Source organism: Scylla paramamosain, chromosome 16 (assembly GCF_035594125.1).
Source record: "Scylla paramamosain isolate STU-SP2022 chromosome 16, ASM3559412v1, whole genome shotgun sequence".
Taxonomy (NCBI): Eukaryota; Metazoa; Arthropoda; class Malacostraca; order Decapoda; family Portunidae; genus Scylla; species Scylla paramamosain.
In genome coordinates this window covers 5127117-5140000 of record NC_087166.1, presented here as the reverse complement: position 1 = coordinate 5140000, position 12884 = coordinate 5127117, and the positions used below count along the sequence as shown (strand labels likewise).

The 12884-nt window shown below is 40.3% G+C and overlaps 1 protein-coding gene across 1 annotated transcript in view; it reads left to right on the top strand.

Annotated features, from left to right (window-relative positions):
- LOC135107919 (uncharacterized) overlaps nucleotides 1–12884 on the top strand; it is a 64390-nt gene that overhangs the window by 46515 nt on the left and 4991 nt on the right. The gene's annotated exons all lie outside the window — the stretch shown is intronic.

The window sequence follows — 12884 nt, the reverse complement described above, 5'->3', positions numbered from 1 at the left end:
GAGAGAGAGAGAGAGAGAGAGAGAGAGAGAGAGAGAGAGAGAGAGAGAGAGAGAGAGAGAGAGTCCAAGTGTTTGTCTTGTGAAGTGGAGCAAGACTAGGAAACTTACTGATGCCTACGTGTTTCCCCTTCACTCTCCTCCGCCCACAGGGAAAGCCAAACACTTGGGACACACAGGACACCCCACAGATCAAAAAAAGGAGAAGGAAAACAGTACCTCTATACCTTTCTATTTCCCCACAAAGCGTCTGAAATCCCTAAAGAAGTGTCTCGAGGATTTTATCTTGGAAGGGGAAGGGGAGAGAAGAGTGGTGGGAAGTGGAGCACAAAGAAAACGTGATTGTGGTTATTGATGAACTCCCCAGCCACTCGAGAGAACTGATAAACACCTCGTTATGAATCACTTCTTTTTGTGTGTGTGTGTGTGTGTCTCCCTCTCCCTCTCCCGCTCTCTCTTTCACGCCCACTGATTCACACCCAATTCTCATATTCACTATTCTCTAACTTCACTTTTTTAATCAATAAGTCATTCCTTTGTCTTCTTTTTCCTTTCTTTTCTCTCTTCCTTCTCCCTCTCCTCTTTTCTCTCCGTCCTATGTGCGTGTAATCTCTCTCTTCTACTTCACTATCCTTCTTCCACTTCACTATCCCCCTCATCACTTTTCTTAACTTCACGCCACACAGTATCTTCCTTCTCCCCATTCTCTCGCCCTCTAGTGCCCCCTAATCACCCCTGTGTCATATAATCTCCCTCTCAGTTTTTCCACTTTCTATTTTTTTTTCTCTCACTTTTAATCATCGTGCTATATATCTTCCTTCTCTTCATTCTTCCATGACTAATACCTCCCTATCACCCTTTATGTAACCTTAGAGTAAGTTTTTTAGGTCATATAAGCTCCCTTTTTTTTCAGTTCCTTTGTACCTCCTTTCTTTCCTTTTCCTTGATTAAACTTTAAAAAATGATCTTCCCTCGTTCACTTATTTTTTATCCAATCTGTAAGGTTTTTATATCACATCATCTCCCTTTTATTTCAGTCTTTCCATTTCCTATATTCTTACTTAATTCTTGTCAGCAAAGACTTCTTTTAGTTGTGCTTTCTTCCATTTTTTTTTTAATTCCTCTTTCTTCTCACCATAGTATTTTTCCTGTTTTGCCACCAGGTGCTTCCTTGTCTCCTTTATTCCTCCATTCCTCCAGTCCTTTCTCTTCCTACCAGCGTTCCTTCCTTACTGCAGCAACAAACTCCTTTACCTCTCTGTCCTACATTTTGTCACTCCTTTCTCTTCCTGCATTCGTCCCTTCCTTATTCAAGAAGCAAATTCCTTTACTTCCCTCTCCTACATCTTCCCTCTTTCTATAGCAGTCCTTTCCTTATTCTAGCAGAAAACGATTCCTTCATTTCTATCTTTCTCTATTTCTCCAGTCTTCCCTCTCCCTACCATCCTTTCCTTACTCCTGCAGCAAACTCCTTAACCTCTCCGTCCTACATTTTATCAGTCCTCCCTCTTTCCATCATCGTCCTTCCTTATTCAAGGAGCAAATGCCTTTACTTTCCTACATTTTCCCTTTTCCTACCATCATCCTTTCCCTTCTGTGGTAGCAAACTCCCTCCTATCCCCTAAATTCTATCTGTCCCCTCTTTCTACCTTCCTTTCCTTACTCCTGCAGCAAGCCCCTTTACCGCTCCCTTGCTGCAACGCACGTCAGAGAGATGCAAGACTGTTAAGGGGTACCAGGGAGACTCGCCTTAAGTATCGCTCGTTGCTTTCGGTCAGTAAGTTATCCTTCCCGCATGCCGGAGGGAGGCCAGCCAGCTCAAGTTACAGAATCGCTGGGAATAGTAAGAACCGGAGCTTGGCGCGTCGAGGGGGCGAGTGACTGTAAGGAGGAATCTGGGATGCTGCGATGTTGCTTATAAGGGTGTTCCTTCTCTAGGGATAAATTTGGGCAGTCGCCACTCACGTATTTGGTAAGGCGGCAACAGAAGTGGGCGTATTTATTTGCTCTCTCTCTCTCTCTCTCTCTCTCTCTCTCTCTCTCTCTCTCTCTCTCTCTCTCTCTCTCTCTCTCTCTCTCTCTCTCTCTCGTGTATTCTGGTCATATTTTACATTCTCTTAACATTTTCCTAGCCTCTGTGGAATGCTTTTAACGTAAAGTTTGCTTGTAATTATTTCATGTTGTTGTTATTATTGTTGTTGCTGTCGTTGTTGTTGTTGTTGTTGTTGTTGTTGAGCTTTTACCTTCCTCCTCTACCTCCCTCTTCCTCCTTCACCTTCACCGCCTCCGCCTTCTCCTCCTCCTCCTCCTCCTCCTCCTCCTCCTCTTCCTCCTCCTCCTCTTTTGCATATTTACTTAAACCTCTCCTTCATTTTTCTTAATATTTGTTTTCCTTTTCCGGATTCATTTTTTTTTTCCTTTTTTTTTGCAAACTCACCCTCTCCTTCCCTCTCCTTACCTCCCTTCTATCCCCCTCTCCTTTCCTTCCATCCTTTCCTCCTCCTCTTCCTCTTTACGTTTTCATTTTCATTAATTTCCTTTATTGATCTTATCTTTTTATAAACTTTCTCTTCCTTTTCTCTTCTCTATTTCCTCATTTTCATTATTTTCTTTATTAATCTTATTCTTTTTATCTTTTCCTCCATTTTTTTTTCGCTGTCTTCATATTTTTTTTTCATATTGTCTTCATTTTATCTTTATAAATTTTCCTTACTTTTCTTCTTTCTCTACGCTTCTATTTTTCATTTTTTTATCATTCTTTTCTACAAACTTTTTCCATCTTCCCCCTTATCTACGTTTCCATTTTTCTTCTTTTACCTTTACTGTATTTATTTTATCTTTTTCTTGACACTTCCCTTCTTTTCTTCCTTCTCTGCGTCTCCAATTACCTTTTTTTTCCGATTTTACTTTCTTTTCCTACAAACTTCTTCTCTTTTCCTTTCCTCTATACGTCTCCATTTTTCCACTTTTTCGTTTACTTATTTTATCTTTTCCCACAAATTTGCCTTCCTTTTCTTCCTCCTCTACGCCTCCATGTCCCCTTTATTCCTTTACTTATTTCATCTTTTCTATACATTTTCCCTTCTTTTCTTCCTTCTGTACGTCTATGTTATTCTATTTTTCCTACAAACTTCCAATAAATCTTTTCCTTCTCTACGTCTATTTTTCCATTTTTCCTACAAACTTCCTTCCTTTTCTTCCTTTTGTATTTCTCTATATTTCCACTTTTCTTAACTGATTTTACTTTTTATTTTTTCGAAACTTCCCTTTGCTCCCTGGCTGCGTCGTCGTCATACATTATCGTGCTTCCCCTATGCAGAAGTCGCCGGGGACACAGAAGCCGCATTACGCCCAGGAGCTGGTTGCCGCATGCTTGGCTTTCTGCCTAGTCGGGGTTCTTTGCCCATAACCTTTCAGAGTACGAATCGACTACTGAGTCCACCACCACCACCACCACTACCACCACCACTACCACAGCCACCACCACAACCACCATCACCATCAAAGGGTTCTGCACCTCACACGATTTTCTTTATCTCCACCTATAATACGGTCATGATTTTTCATCTCTCTCTCTCTCTCTCTCTCTCTCTCTCTCTCTCTCTCTCTCTCTCTCTCTCTCTCTCTCTCTCTCTCTCTCTCTCTCTCTCTCTTATTAGCTGTCTTCACTATACAGCACCTTTTTTTTTTTTTTCTGAAGACACACAATCAAAGGTTTTTAAATAACATGGAGTCTGCAAAACACGTAATCAGATTTTTCATTTTTCTCTGAAGACTCTAAAGGGTAAGTTATTTTTATTACACAGAATAGTTATTTTTATTACATGGAATCCTCATAAAAGGCGACATGTGAAAATTCTTTTTTCCACTAAAGAACCTTAACGGAAAGTATTTTATAATTATTTGGAGTCTTCAAGAGAGAGAGAGAGAGAGAGAGAGAGAGAGAGAGAGAGAGAGAGAGAGAGAGAGAGAGAGAGAGAGAGAGAGAGAGAGAGAGGTCCCAATAAAGAATTTTGCTGCACAGCGTCTATCTTGTCAATAATATATGTGTACTGGTGTTCATGGCAAGCGCGGCAAAAAGTTGAATTCTTTGCTGATCTTTGGCAAAGGAGGTGGACTTGTGTCAGGGGTTCGAGCACCTCCAACTCTTATCAAGCCCTTAAGCCACAAGGGAGCCTTGACCCACTTGGCCACGCGCCTCCATTGTGGGGACCCCGGCGTGACTTGTTTATACATGGGTGAGGTGAAGGGGTGGGAGGGGCGGCACGTCTGGAGCCAAGGTGGATATCTATCAAGGGTACTACGTGTCGCGGGGGATCCTGACATAAGTGTTTTCCTCCACCAGCCGTTGCAAAATGTATCCTCATCGACGTATTGATTCTGAGGGACGAGCTGGACTTGTCACACAACGGGATCACAAGACGAAGCACACTAGTTTTTTTCTTCTTTAAATTACTTTGCTAACAGCGAAGAGATTTTACGTTAGATTTTTCTTTCTTAATCCTCTTTGCTAATGGGGGAATATACTGGGTGATAATGTATATCATACAGAAAAATGTAGTAATTTTGTATAGTGCGTAGTGTTTAGCAAATCAGTGTTTACACTTATAATCAACAACTGACTGACAGTGTGACTCACAAAATGTGATTTGCAAGCAAGTATTCTTCTTTTCATCTTTTTCGACAATTTTCTAGTTAATATTCACATTGACCTGTGCTGACGATATTAATCTTGAGTCATGTTCAATATATATCTGAATGCACCGTGACGTGGCTTGATTGGTATTGCAGAATGCTATGTCGCAAGATTATTATACGTCATTTGATATTGAAATCACGCACACGGATCAAATATTTCGAGGAATATGTCATGTAATTGCTAAAAAATCTTTCTTATGAGTTTATTTCCTAGTGCTTACTGACACTTTCATTATCACAAATTATTCACAATATAAAACTGACATCCGCACATTTTTCCATGGAATTTTTACACTAACAACGCTTTGCTTATCAGAATCAGAAGATAGACAAGCATGTATGTTATTTACTAATTTAGTATTCGCCGATGTGTTTCGTTTAAAGGTGGAGTTGGCAGATGCAATAAACAGTAAAAAGTGTGGCGTCTTATTTTGACAGCCGCTGAGCCTCGTGTGGCGTACGCACGCTGCCACCACGCCTCACCTGCTGCCTGGCTATATTTAAAACTCTACGTGTAAAAACAAGAAATACACAGTAACATTCTCCTAAATATGCCATCATGTACATTTCCATTCACAGACTTAAACAAGGTAAACTAAAGCATGTTTGCTAAAAGTTAACAAAGAGAATAGTGTTCCAGGGCAAAGTGTTGTTGACCCCATGAGCCAGACCGAGACTATTGGATTTGTGCAACATTTCAAGACTGTTAAGGTTGAGGTGCAAGGCGGTCTTGAACAAAAACAGCAGGCGATCCTTTAAGACCATCTCGCAGGGCCTGAAAATGATGAATCGGAGGAACCTGACTCGGCTTCGCACTGAACAAACAGCACTATTTCATGCAAACAAAAATAAATAAATAAATAGAAAAAACAAATAAATAAACGGATAAATAATAAAAAACGCATCACCACTCGAAAAATCTTGGATATTAAAGTGGATGTTAAATGTATATTGGTTCTTGTTTACTCACGGGGTTTACTTTAACAAGTTATGATCTTTTCATGTTTTGCATCCTGACCTAGCGAGCACATAGTTTTAGATTCCCTCAAGTACCTAACTATGAACAAAAAAAAGTGACAACATTATCTGAGATCCAAAATTTTTATTCCTTTCTTTTTAAATCTAGTTTACTCGTATCAGGATTTATAAATGACAGGACAGATCGAAGCCATTTTATAAAGATACACAGGCTAGAATCCTAAAGTCAAACAGACCTGGCACAATAATTGAAGAACCAGTCGCCAGGATCGCTAAAATCAAGCAGGTCAGAGACAGCTAGAGCACAACTCGCCAGAATCCCAAAATCAGACAAATCAGGGATAATACCTAGAAAACCACTCGCCAGAATCCCAAACACCAAACAGCCCAGACACAGTAGATGAAGAACGAATTGAGCCGTAGTCCTTAACACCATACAGATCGGGAGACAATAGAAAACCACTCGCAGCAATTCTCAAACCATCAGGCAGTCTATAAGGGAAAGGAAATGAGCAGCGCGGGAGTGACGGAGGGCGAACCTGTCAAGTGATGCGCAAAACGGTGCTAATGGCCAAAGATTTTAATTCCACAGAGTGAGGAAAGTTACAAAGTTTTTAAATCCACTTCCAAGGGAGCTCACCTATCCCCTCTCCTTGCCACCTAACTCAATCCCGCGCTGCTTGGAGGGGAAGGGGAGGGGAAGGGTAGGGGGAGGGGGCAATGAGAAGACCGTGACAGAGAAAAAGGTGAAGGCCGTGGGAGGTGAAATTAGAAGCCTGACTTAGCCTATATTAAGGACTCAACAAAAACCTAATGACGTCATAGAAAATCACGGAGAGAGAGAGAGAGAGAGAGAGAGAGAGAGAGAGAGAGAGAGAGAGAGAGAGAGAGAGAGAGAGATGCGCATGACAAGAATACAATCTCGGTGAAATGCGAGGGCAAGAGAGAGGAACTAAACAAAATGGGTGTCACTCAGCTGGGTTAAGAGTCCCGGGAGCCTCAACACACCAAGGCCTCCTCTTTATCTTGTCTCCTGCCCCTTCCCCTCCCTCCTATCCTCCCTTCCTTCCCTTAGTCCCTCCCTCCCTCCCTCCCTCCCTCTCTCCCTATCTTCTTTCCCTTCCCTCTTACCCTCCCTCACTTCCCTTCCATCCTACCTTCCATCTGTCTCTCCCTGCCTCTCTTCCTTCCTTCCTTCTTATATCCCTTCTATTTTTCCTCCCTTCCTTCTTTTATGCCTCCTATTTTTCCTGTCTTCTTTTCTTTCTACCTTCCTTTCCTCCCAGCTTTCTTATTCTCCTTCTTTCCTTCATTCCTACCTTCTCTCTTTCTCTCTCTGTTCTTCTTTATCCTTCTCTACTCTCCCCTCTCTTCTCTCTGCCGTTGTTCCCTTACCCCCTCCTCTCTCTCTTTCTCTATTCCTGTCTCCTTAACCTCCTTCCTTCCTCCTGTTTTTTGTGTCAAGATCGGCCGAAGGAAAAAAAGTAAAGGGAAAAAAAAAAAGCCGTCACAATGTCAATCCCAGAAAGAAAATAGGAGGAAGGGAAACGAAAGAGAAGCCAATTTATTTTCCGAGATGTCTTGACCCTCGTCTCTTGGAGCAGCTTAAGTCGTAGGCAGGAGGGAAATAAATAAACAGGAAAGAGATGTAGAGTTTGTCAGTAAAAGGGATGGAAGACTGAAGATATTGGTTACCTTTTAGTTTTACCTCTTTATTCATTCTTTTCCCCTCTTGCGCTCTTATTCTCATCCTTCTGCTCTTGTTCCCTTACCCCCTTTCCTATCCTCCTTACCTCCCTTCCTTCGTACATTCCGCTCTCTCTCTCTCTCTCTCTCTCTCTCTCTCTCTCTCTCTCTCTCTCTCTCTCTCTCTCTCTCTCTCTCTCTCTCTCTCTCTCTCTCAGCGGCTCGTCAACACACCCTCTATATTTTTTTTTTTCTCTCGTACCATTTTTTTACTTTTTTTTTTTCTCTCTCTCCCAGTTATTTTCTTTCACTTGAGGTACGCTCCGAACTTCACCGTGACTGATTAAAGCCCGTGTGAAGAGGCAAGGATGGACGATAAGAGATAGTCTTGAGAGGTTAGGGTAGGTTAGGTTAGGTTAAGTTAGGTTAGGGTATGTTAGGTTTGGTTGGGTTACGTTAGGTTAGGTTAGGTTACGTTACGTTAGGTCTTGTCAGATTAGGTTAGGTAAGGTTAGGTTAGGTTCGGCTAGGTAGGTTAGGTTAGGTTAGGTAAGGTTAGGTTAGGTTAGGTTAGGTTAGGTTAGGTTAGGTTAGGTTCGGCTAGGTAAGGTTAGGTTAGGTTAGGTTAGGTTAGGTTAGGTTAGGTAAGGTTAGGTTAGGTTAGGTAAAGTTAGGTTAGGTTAGGTAAGGTTAGGTTAGGTTAGGTTAGGTTAGGTAAGGTTAGGTAAAGTTAGGTTAGGTTAGGTAAGGTTAGGTTAGGTAAGGTTAGGTTAGGTTAGGTTAGGTTAGGTTAGGTAAGGTTAGGTTAGGTTAGGTTAGGTTAGGTTAGGTTAGGTTAGGTTCGGCTAGGTAAGGTTAGGTTATGTTAAGTTAGGTTAGGTTAGGTTAGGTTAGGTTAGGTAAGGTTAGGTTAGGTTAGGTTAGGTTAGGTTAGGTTAGGTTAGGTAAGGTTAGGTTAGGTTAGGTTAGGTTAGGTTAGGTTAGGTAAGGTTAGGTTAGGTTAGGTTAGGTTAGGTAAGGTAAGGTTAGGTTAGGTTAGGTTAGGTTCGGCTAGGTAAGGTTAGGTTATGTTAAGTAAAGATGGCGTTAAGGAAAAGTAATAAGGGAAGGTGTTAATTCAAGGTGTTAAGGGGAAAGTGTTACATGGTGTTAAGGGACGGTGTTAAAAGACAGTGTTAAGAGAAAGTGCTAAAGGGAGACCTGGAGACCTGGAGTATTAAAGACGGTGTTAAGAGACTAAGGTGTTAAGAGAATAGACATTCTTCTCCAAGGGAAAAACAAAATAGTAGTAATAGTAGTGGTAGTAGTAGAAGTAGCAGTTGGAAAAGAAGTATATATTTCTTAATAGTAGTAGTAGTAGTAGTAGTAGTAGTACTAGTAGCAGCAACACTAACAAGTAAAATAAAAATGATGATAGTAGCAAGTAACAGCAAGTAGTTGTAGTAGTAGTGATTGTTGTCAAGCGTCGATGAATTTGCATAAAATAAATAAGTAAATAAATAAATAAATAGATAAATAAATGAAAATATATAAAAAAATAAATAAAGCAACTATTCTCACACTCTATCTGCCTAGACAAACAAAAAAAAAAAAAAAAAAGTACTATAAGCGCACGAGACCGAACCACCCACGGCTATCAATACCACCATCTCTTCAACACCGCAAATAGAGAGACAAAGAAAACAATAAACAACCCTAACGCCGACACCTGAGGGTAAGCGAACAGAGGCAACATAAATAATAATAAAAAAAGAACATGTAATCATATTTCCTGCGTTACCTTCCCTTTCCTTTCCTCCCCTCTGGTCACCTCCCGTCACCATGGCAACGGAACGCGGTTTTCCAGGAACTCTCTCTCCCTGGAAATCATATCTGGATGCGTGATTGTGCTCCGACTCTCTGGAAAAGTCAGTGACAAAGTGCTCGCCCCTACTGACGCTCAAGTCGTAATAGTTGTAATAAAGTTTGGGTAGGTAGGTTAACTTTCTGCCCGTGTTCAGTGACTGTGGTGGTGGTGGTGGTGGTGATAGTGAGAGGAGTAGTAGTAGTAGTAGTAGTAGTAGTAGTAGTAGTAGTACTGGACTCGTTGTCGCGCCAGCTTGTACTTTTTTTTTCATGCCTTAACACACTCTAGAAAACGTAATGCGAATACTTGCCAGACTCAGCATCATCTTCATTCCCTTTTCCTTAAATTCTGTGAAATTAGAGCGATAGATAGACAGAGAGAGAGAGAGAGAGAGAGAGAGAGAGAGAGAGAGAGAGAGAGAGAGAGAGAGAGAGAGAGAGAGAGAGAGAGAGAGAGAGAGAGAGAGAGAGAGAGAGAGAGATTGTATACATTCCCCTATGGCTATGCTACATAATAATAATATGAAAAATGAGATACATATCCTTAGAGTTGAATGAAATATGGCAAATGTTATCAGCAGACTTATGTCGCGAGGAAAGCTGAAGGAGCTTATGAAGCATAAATCCTTTATCTACATACATTTCCGAATCTGCCTCAATCTTAATCAGATTTTCCAAGACTTTTCTCAACATCCTATTGAAATTCTTTGATAACATCTTGTGATAGCTTTCACATAGACAGACACAGACAGACACACAGACAGACAGACAGACAGCCAAAAATGGGTGAATACATGAACTTGAGTTAATTAAAGTAATAGAAAACAAACATTCCACACCAGGGTTTCTTACTTATAACAACTTTACTTTTAGCTTTTTTTTATCACGTAGTAATAGGATGGAAAAACATGTGTCGAAACCACATCAAAACTAAATAAATCGAAGCCATACTTAAACTGCAGCACTTGTGAGCAATGAAGGGACTCTCGATACTGACTGTCCTTCCTCGAAACGCTTAGTAAAGTTGCGGATCCTAATTAATAAACGAGAAAAAAAAAACACAATATTCGGAGGACTCTATATTAGCGTTGGGTATTTTCTTTAGAAAGTCGCTACGAGGAAGCACGGTACGGGCTGCTAATTAACTCTGTCATACTGAGGACAACTTATGCCCACAATGGACTGTTTTCCTCTCTCGGCTTCCCTGCAGAATTATATTATTTCCTCTCCTATCGCCTCATGCGTGGGTCCGTAAGTCATTGATATGGAAATGATGCCTTCAAGACTATCTTATGAAAATTCTTAAAACGCACGTGTGTGTGTGTGTGTGTGTGTGTGTGTGTGTGTGTGTGTGTGTGTGTGTGTGTGTGTGTGTGTGTGTGTGTGTGTGTGTGTGTGTGTGTGTGTGTGTGTGTGTGTGTGTGTGTGTGTGTGTGTGTGTGTGTGTGTGTGTGTGTGTGTGTGTGTGTGTGTGAGTGGACGTGTGTGGGGGTAGTTCTTGCAATAAGCTATAACACATTTCAGAGACTATCATATATATATATTAATGGAACGACAGAAAAATGTGATTTATATCAAGTGAGGAGAATTTTCAGTTGTCACACGTGTAGATTTGCAACTAATTTATGGTATTAAAAATATCCTGCCACTCTTCACAATTAAGTCCAGCATTTTTCCCATTTTATTTCCCATGTTAATGCGCTTTAGTGTGTATATATATATATATATATATATATATATATATATATATATATATATATATATATATATATATATATATATATATATATATATATATATATATATATATATATATGCACTGAAAGCCTGAATTCGAAATGAAACTTTTATATTGTTTACTCACAGATGAATGTACAAGTTTATAGTTTATATATTCCTACTGTTTATATATTCACGTTCTAAGGCGAAGAAAATACAAGATTTAGAGAGAAAAATAAACAAAAGTACTCGGACTGAAACTTTCTTTTCAAGGTTACGAGAGAGAGAGAGAGAGAGAGAGAGAGAGAGAGAGAGAGAGAGAGAGAGAGAGAGAGAGAGAGAGAGAGAGAGAGAGATTTTGTGGAGTTTCCGATGCGAAACATAACAAATAACCAACTCTGACATGTTATACTACTGAAATCCCGTGAGAGGCAGACTGTTGCGCTGTGCCCGGAAGGAACAGGTCCCACTCGCCTACAAAGCATTAATCCCTTCGGTAAGTTGATGGAGAATCCGCCGGTGGAAGTTTCGCAATAGAAGACCAAAAGCGAACAGCATAACCGATTTCCCCTTCTCCTGGCAGAGAAACTGAACATAAAGGAAATTAGAACATTTGCATTACTTCTGCAACTATGAAGTCACAGTTTTTTTCTTCATTACATACTTTTCGTGATAATAGAATATGGCAAACAGTAACATTAACAATTGTTTCTATAGACGTACAAAAAGGTAAACACACAAACACACACACACACAGTTTTCTATCGGCAAGTTCATACGCATATCTACGCTACCAGGCCAATGAACAAGAACGGTGCTGGAGTCGCTGCTTCTGTCGAGTATTGTTGTATCAGAGAAGGGGTTGCACTGCCATTATTATCGTTAAACGTTGTCATGGCGATGGACTTCACTTTTCTGAACTCTGACGAAACGAGAAAGATCAGGGCGAGGGCAGAAATGAATTCTTGTTATTATTATTTATTTATTTTATTTTATTTCATTTATTTTTTTCTCAATGAGTATGGGTATGATTATGAGATTTAAGTCATCTTTAGGAAGAGATGATCTTGATTCGTTGTTCATTCACGATGCTTTTTTTTTTTTTTACAAAGGAGAAAACGGGAAGCTTTTTTTTAGGTTTTAAGTGAAACGCTTCAGATTTTGGTAAGAGTTTGTTTTTAGTCTTATGTCATACTTAAGACTGAAAAAGTGTAGTGATGTTAGCACCGAAAACGTATGTGCTACTAACACACATGTCGGCAGTGCTGCCAGTTTTATATGTGGAGATGGATGCTGATACGGAGGTACCTTCCTTTATAGAAAAGATCATGGCGGGAGGGTGGAGGAGAGGAGGTGGCTGAAAACCCTGATGGATATAGATTGAAAGATATGATAAAGTGGCGACTTGGTGGAAAATTGGCGAGGCTGAGCAGCGGACACGAGCGTGGGAGCCGTGGCCAGGCAGGCGGCACGGGACTAAGCGCCACTTACCGAGGACCAACGTAAAGTCTATACCTAGAGATGTGTTCTTGGTAAAATTGGAAAAGTTTAAGAAACAGGTCCTCCTACTTCCTCTGGACTTTTCTAATACAAAACTTTATATTCTAGAAAAAGAACAGAAAATAAAGAAAAAATGTCGCACTGCCCTATCCGGAATGAAAGTAAATAAATGAAATAAATAAAATGTATGGGTATGAGATGCACAAAATAATCAGATCTTGGTTAACATAATGATAGCTTTAGAATTACAAGGTCACATGCACTGTAACAAGCACAAAATTAACACTGTTAATATACTCTGTCGTGCGACGTGTGACTGGAACCCTTATGACTTAGTCAAAATCATGTTTTAAGTCACACCTCCATAATATATTAACGATGATGTTAGTTATCTATTAATATTCCTATTGGTGTTTGTGACCTGGTAGTTGTGAAGTTCTCATGTTCGTGTGTGTGTGTGT